This window comes from Mastomys coucha, unplaced genomic scaffold, assembly GCF_008632895.1.
Source record: "Mastomys coucha isolate ucsf_1 unplaced genomic scaffold, UCSF_Mcou_1 pScaffold22, whole genome shotgun sequence".
Lineage (NCBI taxonomy): Eukaryota > Metazoa > Chordata > Mammalia > Rodentia > Muridae > Mastomys > Mastomys coucha.
This window is the reverse complement of record NW_022196905.1, coordinates 73,467,175-73,481,353: the sequence shown is the minus strand read 5'-3', so window position 1 is coordinate 73,481,353 and position 14,179 is coordinate 73,467,175. Positions and strand designations below refer to the sequence as shown.

Below are 14,179 nucleotides of genomic sequence, written 5' to 3'. Positions count from 1 at the left end.
CAGAACATTTGAGAGGCTTGGCTCCGAGTATCAATATATGCAACTCTGTCTGCCAGTCTCATAAAAAGACAAGAGATGTACTAATCTCTAATCTGGTTCAGGATTTTAAAATATGTCAGCATGTGAAAAAAGACTATGAATTTGAAGGAGAGTGGGGAGAGGCATTAGGGAGGGTTTAGAAGAGGGAATAAAGCTCTAATATTATAATTTTGAAAATAAAAGAAAGTAAATCAATTTAGTGAATGTCTGGAGACTATACAAATATATTCGTAGGATTTAATGTATTTTTTAGGTCTATTAGGTTGGTATCTACAAGGAACAATCTTAAGTTAAATTATCAACTCTGAGAACTGGCAAGAAAGATGTTGAAATTCAGCAGGAAAAGGCCAGAGCTATTGCTTTGCTAGGAATTGAATTGCGTAATTTTGTATATATTAACTTTCCAAGACTATTCTAATATATTTTATGCCTGATTTATGTGTTATAGTAGACAGATACCTGTATAATGTGATTTCAACTTAAACATGTCTTGTAGAATGAGAAAATAAAAAGCTTCCTGACTACATATCCTCATCCCACTATATTGTCAGAATGTAGGCCATGCACTCTAAAATTGTATTATTGTGGATTTATTCCCTTGAATTTGTGTTTTCTCATTCTGGGAACTTTTAAACTAGTTTCTTAGCTTTGGGATCCAGACATTTGTTTTGAGTGTAGACAATGAGAACAGGGTGGTAGAACCTTGAAAGTTTTGGGTAGAGGCTCCATAGGGCTAGCCAGAGTGTTCACTCCCTGGATATGAGGATAGTGGGAATGAAAAAGGTTGCTCTGCAGCCGCTAAAACCTAATTTACTTACTTTGCAATTAGGCTTTAGGCAGACCCTGTCATCACACTCCTATTGGTACTGAGCCCAGATCTGTAGGGACTGATTAATGCTGAGTGCCTTATGGTTCTTACGTTTGATGATCCTACTCATGTGTCCCACTATCATGTTCCCTCTCTTCACTACCATCCCACACTGGTGAGTCATTGTTACCTTATCTACTCTGATTCCAGATCCTTTGCCTCCACATTCATACAGCTGGTCCTCTCCCACCTTGTAATTGGGCAGCCCTTTATCCGAGCCACCAGTTTCTACTCTTTCCTATATTTTTAAAATGAAAAGGCCCGAATATATGATCCTGTCAGAATAAGCTGTGCTCATAATAAATTGAACTGCCATCCTGAATGAAACACACATCCATATAAAAATTGAAAGATCAGAGTCTGAAAGTGGGCAGTGATATATTCAGCCAGGCTTTGAATGCTTGGGACAGACAGCAGGGACAAAGAGGGTAACAGTGGAAACAATAGATGTAGGAATAAATGCCCAGGGAAGTTGAGACATGGCTTTTAAGATGTATGATAAGAGAAACGGGAGCAGGTGGCAGGTGAAGAAAAGGCAGGAGACCCTCTGCTCATCTTCTACTAACTCTCATTAAAATAAAAAAGATTAAAGGCAGAGAGATAAAAAAATGACTTAAAAAGAAGAGTGAAATTGAGATGCAAAAGTCAACTTCTCATTGGCCTCATTGCCTCTCCCTTCTTCCAACTCCACATCCTTCACATTTATTTCTGACAAGTCAGTTTCCAGGGCTGATACTAGACTTTGAATTTCATCATGCAAAAATTCCTTAACATTCTTTATAGTGTGGGCAATTAGCTATGTCTACACTGTAGAATACACATCCTGACGCTTTAGTGTCTCCCAGTATTTGCCCATTCAGTTCTCCCTTTCTCTTTGAATGCCTTTGCTCCCTTATTATCTACAGACACTTCAAGTGTACCAACATTTTTAGGGTCATTTCAGTGGGATTTTCATGATTCCATCAAAGTGAATGTGTCTTTTCTTGTTTCATATCACCATGAAAAATATTCTTACTTCCACCTACTATATTTGCTAACACCTTTATTGTGTGAAATCTCTTTCCACTAAAGGGGCTAAAGCTTATGAACGCCACACTCAGGTTGCTCTTTATATCTAATACAGTTATTTGCAGATACAGACACGTTTCCTTTCTTAAAACACAAACTGATGACCCATGTGTGTAACAGGAAACAAATTTTGTTTAAATAAGTTACTGTATACTGAACCCTCTGGATTTTTTTAAAAGAAAAGATGTACTTGTATATCTATCATCTAGTAATTTATGTTTCTAGAGAGACAAGTAGGTTTCTGAGAATTGTGTTGTTTGTACAGAATTAGGAATTTTAGATTGTCATATCTCCTAAAATAAAAGACTATGTGATTCATTTATTGGCTGTTTGTCTACCAAGCATAAAACAGCCTTTCTATTAATGATACAACAACATAGATTTATCATTTATGATTGAGATTCAGAGTCGCCTAAAATCAGACTCTGGAGAGATGCTACTTAGTCATATATATATATATATATATATATATATATATATATATATATATTTAACCAAAAATTTCATATTATATATATGAGAATGTGGTTCGCACTGGTTCATAAATTTGTGGAATGATTTATAATTTGGTAAAATGAACAAGAGTTTGTAATTGAATTAGAGCACATGGCACCACTGCCAATATTATACAAAACAATATGCAAATACCTTATAGAAACAGGGCAGGACTTTAGCAGGCTGATAGGATTGTTCTTTGAGGAGACATAGAGCCAATTTGTGCCAACACCATCTTGTCAAGACAAGATTGCCCTCCTCCTCAGGGTGTGTTTTGTTTCCATAATCCCCTGTTTCCCAATGATTCTCAGCCTGTGAAACATCTGTAATCTTGCCAGGATTGGGCTTGAGATTTGGACACATACTCACACCCCTTCGTCCCTTCGATTCATACAACTGAGTAGTTATCATTTTCATTCGTTCATATACAATGTTACCTTGGTGGACAGAGAGATGGGAGAGAAAGGGAAAGACAGGAATCCACAATGTCAATAAAACTAGATGACAAATATATTCTGCAGGAGACAGTGCTCTGGGACTGTCTCTGGTAAAATACTAGTCATTTACATAATAATGGTAAAAAAAACCCTCTTAACAAAATGTCTTAGTGCTTAAATTAGAAACTTAAAAAAAAACATTAACTCTACTAGAACACAATGTATTGGTTTTGAAAGTTAACAGGATGCAAAGTATTTGTAAAATAAACAAATATTTCAACTTCAGCAAAGTAGCTGGATATAAAATTAACTCAAGCAAATCAGTGGCCTTCCTCTACACAAAGGATAAACAAGCTGGGAAAGAAATTAGGGGAACAACACCTTTCACAACAGTCATAAATAATATAAAATACCTTGGTGTGACTCTAACTAAGCAAGTAAAAGATCTGTTTGACAAAAACTTCAAGTATCTGAAGAAAGAAATTGAAGAAGATCTCAGAAGATGGAAAGATCTCCCATGCTCGTAGATTGGCAGGACTAATATAGTAACAATGGCCATCTTGCCGAAAGCAAGCTACAGAATCAATGCAATCCCCATCAAAACTCCAACTCAATTCTTCACAGACTTAGAAAGAAAAATTTGCAAATTCATCTGGAATAACAAAAACAAAACAAAAAAAAAGCAAACAAAAAAAAAAAAACAGGATAGCAAAAACTATTCTCAACAATAGAGGAACCTCTGGTGGAATCACCATCTCAGACCTTAAGCTGTACTACAGAGCAATTGTGGTAAAAACTGCATGTTATTGGTACAGTGACAGGTAAGTAGATCAATGGAATAGAATTGAAGACCCAGAAATGAACCCACACACCTATGGTCACATGATCTTTGAAAAAAGAGCTAAAACCATCCAGTAGAAAAAAGACAGCATCTTCAACAAATGGAGCTGTCTCAACTGGCAGTTAGCATGTAGAAGAATGCAAATTGATCCATTCCTATCTCCTTGTACAAAGCTCAAGTCCAAGTGGATCAAGGACCTCCACAAAAAACCAGATACACTGAAACTAATAGAAAAGAAAGTGGGGAAGAGGCTCCAGCACAAGGGCACAGGGGAAAAGTTCCTGAATAGAACACCAATAGCTTATACCCTAAGATCAAGAATTGACAAGTGAGACCTCATAAAATTGCAAAGCTTCTGTAAGACAAAAGACACTGTTAATAGGACAAAATGGCAACCAACAAATTGGGAAAAGGTCTTTCCCAATCCTATATCTGATAGAGGGCTAATATCCAATATACACAAAGAACTCCAAGAAGTTAGACTCCAGAAAGCCAAATAACCCTATTAGAAAATGGGGTACAGAGCTAAACAAAGAATTCTCAACTGATGAATACCGAATGGTTGAGAAGCACCTAAAGATATATTCAACATCTTTAGTCATCAGGGAAATGCAAATCAAAACAACCCTGAGATTTTACCTCATACCAGTCAGAATGGTTAGGATAAAAAAACTCAGGTGACAGCAGATGCTGGAGAGGTTTGGAGAAAGAGGATCACTTGTTCATTGTTGGTGGGATTGCAAAGTGGTACAACCACTCTGGAAATCAGTTTGGTGGTTCCTCTAGAATTTGGACATAGTACTACCAGAGGACCCAGCTATACCACTCCTTGGCATATATTCAGAAGATTCTCCAACATAAGGAAACATGCTCCACTAAGTTCATAGCAGCTTTATTTATAACAGCCAGAAACTGGAAACAACCCAGATGTCCCTCAACAGAGGAATGGATACAGAAAATGTGGTACATCTACACAATGGAGTACTATTCAGCTATTAAAACAACAAATTTATGAAATTCTTAGGGAAATGGATGGATCTGGAGAATATCATCCTGAGTGAGGTAACCCAAATCACAAAAGAACACACATTGTATGCACTCTCTGATAAGTGGATATTAGCCCAGATGATTGGGACACACAAAGTACAATCCACAAACCACAAGAAACTCAAGAAGAAGGAAGACCAAAGTATGGATACTTCGTTCCTTCTTAAAAGGGGGAACAAAATTCCATGGAAGGAGTTGTAGAGACTAACTATGGATCAGAGACTGAAGGAAGGACAATCCAGAGACTGCTCCACCTGGGAATCCCTCACATATACAATCATCAAATCCAGACACTATTGTGGATGCCAGCAAATGCTGGCTGACAGGAGCCTCATATAGCTCTGTCCTGAGAGGTACTGACAGTACCTGACTAATACCAAAGTAGAGGCTCACAGCCATCCATTAGACTGAGTACAGGCTCCTCAATGAAGGAGTTTAAGAAAGGACCCAAGGAACTGAAGGGTTTGCAGCCTCTTATGATGAACAGCAATATGAACTAAGTAGTACTGTCATAGCTCCCAGGGACTTAAACACCAACCAAAGAGTACACATGGTGGGACTAATCGCTCCAGCAGCATATATAGCAGGGGATGGCCAAGTCGGTCATCAATGGGAGGAGAGGCCCTTGGCCCTGTGAATTTAGTCTGAATCTATTGCTTAACCTTTTCTGGACATGTATGGTTTATATGGGAGTTTTCAAACATTTGCTAATCCAACACTGGATATTTAGATAATATGTGACTACATAAAATCATAAAATGTGTGTATGTGTGGGTGGGTGTTTGTGTGTGTGTGTGTGTGTGTGTACACGTGCATTATAGAACATGTATGGAGGTCAGAGGTCAAAATGAAGGAGTCAGTTATTTCCTTCCATCATAAGGGTTCTAAGGATTGGGTTGAAGTCTTCAGGCTTGGCAGCAATCACCTTTATCCCCTGAGCCAGCTTGCTGACTCTAGACAGTAAATCAGTCATTATAAGGTACTTTGTTTCCTTACATTTAAGAATTAGTAGCCTTTTAAAAATGTAAATATCTAGATTCCTTTCTGAAATCATAAAAGACTGTGATCATCCTATTGGTAAGAAATTTAGAGCCACAGAATGCCAGACTGCCATTTCTCATTTGCCACCTCATGCTCATTCCCTTACAAAGGTCCTTTTCAACAGTTTAGACACAGTCAAGTGATATACTCCAGGTCACAAAGATTAGATGCAGGTCTACCGTCCCAAATAAGGCTCGTGAAAACTACATTATTTTGCTTCCTGATTTATAAAGTGGTTATATTATATTCTCTGGTAAAAGACCTTAAATATGAAACATTTCTCCAGAGGAATCTCAGGTTTTTCAAACTTTGCCAGTAAAAATCTTAAGCTCTTTCCTGTCTGTTGCCAATATTTGTTTTCTTGGCAGGAGTTCTGTTTTCATCAAAAAAAATGTGGGGAATTTGATTCAATTTGAACTATGTAAAATATTATCAAAGTTGCACACTTTCAGTTTGCCAGACCCAAAACAAAGGCTCTTGTTAGTTCAGAGTGAGTTGGGCAAGTAAGGCAACCAGTGAGGGAGCTCACCCTACGGCATTTCACAAGCCTTTAGTGAAGGGGAAACTCAGTTCAGAGCCTCAGTGGTTCACTCCTGACCATGATATTCAAGAAGACTAAAACAGATCCATCAATTCCAGGAGCCGTGACAAATGTTAGAAAAATGCCCGGTTTCCCTCAGGCTAAATATGCTCAGTGTCAGGGATGCAATGGTATTGTGAGCCAGTGGCAATCTGGCTTGTAACCAGTTCCACCATGATGAAACACCAGAATCCCCTTGTGATGTGATTACACTGGTTGGTTTTATAGATATCTGCTGTGACTATTCTTGATTAGTGACTCAAGGGCCCTGTGGTGAACCAGTTTTTCATATTTTACTTGGGTTGGTGGGATTTGTTATACCCAGAGTCTCGGAATTCTGGGAGGCTTGTCTGCGCTTGAGAAGGCAGTGTAATCCATATCTTTTATGAAGTGAAGAAAAGCCAGAATATGTTACCAAGGTAGGCATCACAGAACTGTGGTCCTGCTTGGGTAGGACTAAATGTCTAGGAATGGAAAAGGTAAGTCTAATGATTACATCAATTTGTCTCAAAGACTTAGAACAGAGACAAAGGCAACTGGTAAAGAACAAATGTCTCATCTATAAAATGGATTACTTCTAAAGTTCATTCAAATGTCTTAGAGTAGCAAATATTTTTTTGAGATACTTAAAACAACTGCTCCATCCAGAGTGCACCATTTTGCTTCAAGCTACAGTCTAGTTTATTTCATCTTATGCAAGGCTGGAAACACACATGCTTTTTGGTCTCCCTATTCAGCCACATTTTCCAGTAGCTGATCATAATGACACTGAGCACTGGTAAAACTGTCCACTTTGGTCATTTTCTTGATTGATGTAAGTTACATCCATCTAACAGTGGTTGATATCAGCGGTTATGCTGGCTGGAAATAATGGATTGACTGTGTCACAATTCATGTATCTCATAGCAAAGATAAGAATTTAAAAGGTAGGTTAAGAAGAATGGCTAAAATTCCCACTTAAGTAAGATAAAAATTAAAGCATTTTAAGGATGAAAAATATTAAATCACAAATTAAAAATTTTGTCACAAATTGGTTGATTTAAATCATCATCTGAATTTTTGGCATTATCAGTTAAGAAATATTATGATTCTGCTGTCTTTAATTTTGGATATGGTATTTATAATTTACATGTTATAAAAGTGAATGTTTTGAATTTTGGGACAAGAAATCATTGTCCTCCAATACAGAATTTTAAAATTTATCTAAGGCTTGTGTCAAGAAGAGTTATAACTAGAAGTTTGTGTTCACATGTTTTTAAATTTCTTTTAGGAGATAGTAAAACTGTTATTGAACACACACACACACACACACACACACACACACGCACATACAGAATAGACAAAATTCTGTTTCAGGGTTTCCAGTTTGATTCATTATGCTGAAATTACTTACTGAATTAAAAATAACACTTAATAATCTAATGGAAAGTCTGGTTGATTTATTATTTTAATTAGTTTAAATTAAACTCTATTTATTGTATGAATGTGTTTGTAAAAGTACATTGAGGTTGTAGTCTTGAACAAAGGAACCATTGCCATGAAATTCTTTCTACCCTAAAACAAATCTTCAGGTATCTTAGTAATACAAAAATAGGCATGTGCCCGAGAACAAATGTGTACACACTATTGCTTTGAGGTATTATAAAGTTTTAACCTTTTACAATTAACTACCTGTTGAAAAAAGTATTAATATGATATTAAATACATGTACTTCAGAAATATTATTTATCAATATTAAACATTATTTCTATACACATACATAGAAATTTTCTTTTTTTTTCATGCAATATATTTTGATTATATGATGTTACCTTCTCCAAATATTCCAAAATTATTCCCATCTCCCTATCTACCCAACTACATGTTATTTCTGTCTCTGTCTCACAAAAAAGTAAACAAATCAAAATTCTAAACAAAAAACCTAAACTCAAAACAACCTAAAAAAGAAAATAACAAATCCTCCCCAAACATAAAAATCTTACGATATCTTAGAATTTGTTTTGTGTTGACCAACACTTCTTAGGAATTGATTCTGCCCTGGAGTGTGGTTGATAAAGCCAGTGACCCTCCATTAGAGTACATTGATTTCCCCTTCCCTGGAAGATATCACTTGAAAATTGATGTCATTAGGAGTCATTTTATTGCTATATTTCTTTAGCAGAATATGATTTGTTGATTTTCCCCTATAATCAATCTAGTCATGGATTCTTGACCACATTAGTAATGTTGAATATTGGGTGTAAAATATTGGGGTCATATGGAATGGACCCCAAATGTAACACAAAAATGTACCCTCCCAAATGGTACTACTTCTGCACAAATATATCTTGTAGGCAGGTCTTGATATTGATGATCATGTTTCTCCTCTAGTAAAGAGCAAAATATCTTCTAATACCATCAGCCATGGTTAGTAGACAGCAATAGCCTACCAGTGTTTAGGAGGTTCTATGAGAATATTTTCACTAATGATTCAACAGGACATAATCCATTCCTGGTACTTGAGCTTTAACTTGGTCTAATTGGGGCATCATCTCCATATTGTATGGTGACTCTAATAAATTCCTTTCTTATACGTACATACTTTGGAAAACTTCTATATGGTCTTACGTGTCATTGTGGCTTTTCAGAATGTCTTTTGTGTTAGCTTTCTCTCCTCATACTCCCTCCTTTACCCTTCCCTACTCTCCACCTCACCATTTGATCCTATTTTAGTCCCTCCTTTATCTCTTTGTAGCATTCTACTCCATTTCTCCTTCCTTAGAAGATTCCCTCTTTACTACTGGTCCCTTACTAACTACTTATATTCTATGTTTATTTGTATTAAAATTCATGTGCCTAAACTTAAAAACTAACCTGGACATAAAAGAGAAACCATACAATATTTGTCCTTTGGGGTGTGGGCTACATTATGGATGCATAGTTATGTCTGTAGTATGATGCAGAGTTGTTTGGGTATATTCCTGAGACTCATATAGCTGAATCCTGCAGTGGGTTGATTCTCTGCTTCTTTAGGAAGCTACATGCTGATTCATGTAGTGGTTGTAACAGTTGGTACTCCCACAAACAATGAATAAATGTTCCCCCTTCTGCATCCTCATTAACATGTGTTATAGTTTGTCTTATATATCTTGATCATTCTGACTGAGGTAAGATGAAATCTCAAAGTAGTTGTAACTTTTTTTCATTTATTAAATTCATTTTTTTTCTCATGGTTAAGGATGCTGGATGTTTTAAGATATATTTTGTAGCATTTCATGGTTCATTTTTTAGAACTTTCCATTTACTTCTATACTCCACTTTTAAATTGTTTTTTCTCTTGCTGTTAATTTTAAATTATATATTCTAGATGAGAACCCTCTATTGAATATGTCATTGGTAAAGATTTTTTCTACGGTGTAAGCTGATGCTTTGCTTGAATGATGCTTTACTAAGATGTACAGAAGCTGCTTTTTAGCTTCAAGAAGTTGCACTTATTAATGACTGTTCTTAGAGCCTGTGCTATCAGTATTCTGCTTTAGAAAGTCACTTCTCTCCCAATGACTTCAAGTTTATTTTCTACTTATTCTTCTTTCAAATTCAGGACATCTGCTCCCACATTGAGGTCCTTGATCCTTTTGTACTTGGGTTTTATGCAGAATGATAGATATGGATCTATTTCTATTCTTCTATCTTCAGCTATGGAATTGGATTAGCACCAATTTTGAAGAGTTTGTCTTTTCTCCAGTGTGTACTTTTTAAACTCTTTTTAAAAATAAAACTTGGGTGTTTGTACATGTTTTAAACAGGAACTCTTGTGTACATAGAGACAAAAAATCATCTTAATACCATTAATGAGAAATAGTTTAACCATTTGGTATTCATACAGGCACAAATAGACCCATTGAATCTGAGCACACTCCTTTAACACATATACTTTTTGGACTTATTACTAACCATATAGCCTTTATAACGACTTAATGTTCATCATTTTATCCTTCTTTCTCCTGAGAATCTCAACTCAGAAGAAGATTGTATATCATTTTAGTTCTTTTATTATCCAGAGAGTATTAGCATACATTGCATGGAATAAAAACTGCTTCACAACTAATGAATTGAGCAACAATCTGATGGAGCTTACACAGTTTATTATTTTATCTCTTGAAAAGTCTTTATATGCTAATGTGAACTATGGATCGAAGAGGTTTTCTCTGTCTTAATACATTTCGTTTTTCCTCTGCTACTACACAGTATCCCTAGATCCTTGTGTCCTCAACATTCATCTTAGTAAATATCAAGTTAGAAGATAGGGAAGTAGTGTTCCTTTTCTTACTAGCGAATGTGATCATTGATCTTGGCTTTCAATTTGACTGCATCTAGAAATAACTACAAGGCAAGTCTGTGAGAATACTTTTGAGGCACATTTTTGATCAGATTATCTAAAATAGGAAAATTCACTCTAAATGTAAGTGGTGCCTTCACATAGCTGGATACAAGGAAGATGAAGAAAGGCTTGCTTTTGTCTGTTGCAGTTGCCAGTGCCACTGCACTCATTCCAGGAAATCAGAATCTAGCTTCTTCAGGCTTCCAACATGGACTAAAGTCCAGCTTCTCTCCAGAAACCATCCGACCTTCAATATGATACCCAGGCTCCTAGGCTGAGTGAAAACCAAGCTCTTGTCTAGTCCACTATAAGACATTCAATGTTAGAGCACCCAGACTATCTTGCATAAGGCAATTAAATAAATCCAATACTGTTTTATATTCATTCTATTGTTTCTATCCCTTTAGAAAATCCTAACTAATAACAGTTAAAATGGTTCATATTTAATTAAAGCTTGTATCCTATACCTATACATCATGTTAAATAATATGGCTTTAGTTTTCTACTGATTTCTTGATACCACATAAAGTCAAGTCATTTAAAAATATCAAAAGTTTAAACAATACATTTAGGTAGTTAAAATTCAGATTTTACACCATCTAGAGATAGCCCTTACCTGCCAGTTTTGGTTCTCTCTCCCTTGCTCTTGCTACACACATACCCCCATTCTGTTCCCCTCCATATCCCCTTTCTCACCCAATTTCCGACCTACATCCACCTCAGATATCTATTTTATTTTCCATTCTGAGAAATATTTAGGCATCCTTCCTTGAGCCCTACTTATTATTTGACTTCTTTGCAACAGTGGTTTGTAGCATGGTTATCCTGTACTTTATGGCTATTATCCATTTATATGTAAGTCCATGGCTCTGAGTTACCTCACTTCAGAGGATAATTTCTAGGGCCACCCATATACTTGTAAAACTCATGATGCTCTTGTTTTTAGAAGCTGAGAGTTACTCTATTGTGTAAATAAACCACATTTCCTTTGTCCATTCTTGAGGGACATCTGGTTGTTTCCAGTTTCTGACGATTATGAATAAAGCTACTATGGACATGGTTGAGCAAGTACCTAAAAGTAGTACATCTGGGTCTTGAGGTAGAACTATTCTCAATTTTCTGAGAAAGAGCCAAATTGATTTTCAGGTGGTTGTATAAGTTTGCACTCCCGTAAGCAATGGAGGAGGTTTCCCATTTCTCCACAGCTTGTGCTGTCTCAAGTTTTTGATCTTAGCTATTCTGATGGGTGTGAGGTGGAATCTCAGTCATTTTAATTTGCATTTTCCTGGTGATTAAGGACCATTGGATGCTTCTTTGAGTATTTCTTAGCCATAAGAGTTTCCTTTGTTGAGAATTCTCTAGTTCTGTACTCCATTTTTAAAAAATGTGTTATTTGGGCTGTTGGTGTCTAACTTCTTGAGTTATTTATATATATTTGAATATTAGCCCATTGTCAGATGTAGGGTAGTAAAGATGTTTTTCTTAGCTCTAGGCTGTTGTTTTGTCCTATTGATGATTTATTTTGCCTTACAGAAGCTTTTCAGTTTCATGAGATCACTTTTATTAATGGTTGATCTTAGTGCCTTAGCTATGGGTGTTGTGTTCAGGAAAATGTCTCCTATATCCATGAATTTAAGGCTATCCCCTATTTTATGTTCTGTTAAGTTTACTGTATCTGGTTTTGCATTGTGTCTTTGATCCACCAGGACTTGAGTTTTGTGCAGGGTGCTAAATATAGATCTGTATAAATATAGATTCTTCTTTGTGCAGGTATTCAATTAGACAAGCAACATTTGTTGAACATGCTCTCCACTTCCCATTGAATGGTTTTGGCTTTTTTTTTTTTTTAAAAAAAAATAAAATATCCACGTCTGCACCTGGAGTTGAACCTGTGCCACAAGGCCTGGAGCTGATACTGTGCCACAGTGCTCTATACCCGCGTACCACGCTGGAGAGAGCTTGTTTTCCAGGGGTGCGGTCACACCTATGGGCACAGGTAACACCTGCTCAAATTTCTGGCACAAGAAGGACCAGCCCACTGTCATCAGGGCACAGAAACCAAGGAAGAGCCAGGGATAGGATCCTTCCAAGTTTCCATCTGCACTCCAGAGCTGACCCTGTGCCACAGCTCTCCATACCCAAAATCAACCTGGGAGAGAATGGTTCTCCCAGGAGTGCTGACATGCAAGCTTGCAGGAGTGACAAGCCACAGTCTGAGATAGCAAGACCAGGTAACAGTACAGATATTAAGATGGCAAGAGGCAAGGGCAAGAAAATAAGCAACAGAAACCAAGGCTACTTGGCATTATCAGAACTCAGTTATCCCACCACAGTGAGCCTTGGATATGTGAACGCACCAGACTCTGATTTAAAGTCAAATCTCATGATGATAATCGAGGACTTTAAGAAGGACATAAATAACTCCTTTAAAGAAATACAGGCAAACATAGGTAAGGAGGTAGAAGCCCTTAAAGAGGAAACATAAAAATCCATTAAAAATTACAAGAAGACAAAATCAAATTGGTGAAGGAATTGAACAAAATCATCCAGAATCTAAAAATGGGAATATTATCAGTAAAGAAAACACAAAGAAAGACAACCCTGGAGATATAAAACCTAGGAAAGAGATCAAGAGTAATACACACAAGCATCACCAACAGAATACAAGAGATAGAAGAGAGAATCTCAGGAGCAAAAGATACCATAGAAAACATTGACACAACAATCAAGGAAAATGCAAAATGCAAAAAGCTTCTAACCCAAAACATCCAGGAAATCCAGGACACAATGAGAAGACCAAACCTAAGGATAATAGGTATAGAAGAGAGCAAAGATTCCCAAATTAAAGGACCGGTAAATATCTTCAACAAAATTATAGAAGAAAACTTCCCTAATATAAAGAAAGAGATGCCAATAAACATACAAGAAGCCTATAGACTGGACCTGAGAAGAAGTTCCTCCTGTCACATAATAGTCAAAACACCAACTGCACAAAACAAAGAGAGAATATAAAAGCAGTAAGGGAAAAAGGTCAAGTAACAAATAAAGGCAAAGGTATCAGAATTACACCAGACTTCTCACCAGAGACTATGAAAACTAGAAGATCCTGGGCAGATGTCATACAGACCCTACAAGAACACAAATGCCAGCCCAAGCTACTATATCCATCAAAACTCTCAATTACCACAGATGGAAAAACCAAAATATTCCAAGACAAAGCCAAATTTACACAATATTTTTTCACAAATCCAGCCCTAAAAAGGATGTTTAACATCCCATTCTCATAAATGGAAAACTCCAACACAAGGAGGGAAACTAGACCCCAGAAAAAGCAGAAAATTAATCTTTTTTCAACAAACCTAAGATAGCTACTACACAAACATAATTCCACCTCTACTAACAA

General features: G+C 36.5%; 1 long non-coding RNA gene across 2 annotated transcripts in view; it reads left to right on the top strand.

Moving 5' to 3' along the window:
- The first annotated feature begins 5,663 nt into the window (after positions 1 to 5,663).
- The window catches only part of LOC116070505, a 68,521-nt gene continuing 60,005 nt past the window's right edge, over positions 5,664 to 14,179 (top strand). For both annotated transcript variants that reach the window (XR_004110433.1, XR_004110434.1), the window contains exon 1: positions 5,664 to 5,774. This is a non-coding gene — a long non-coding RNA (uncharacterized LOC116070505). The remainder of the gene's footprint in view (positions 5,775 to 14,179) is intronic.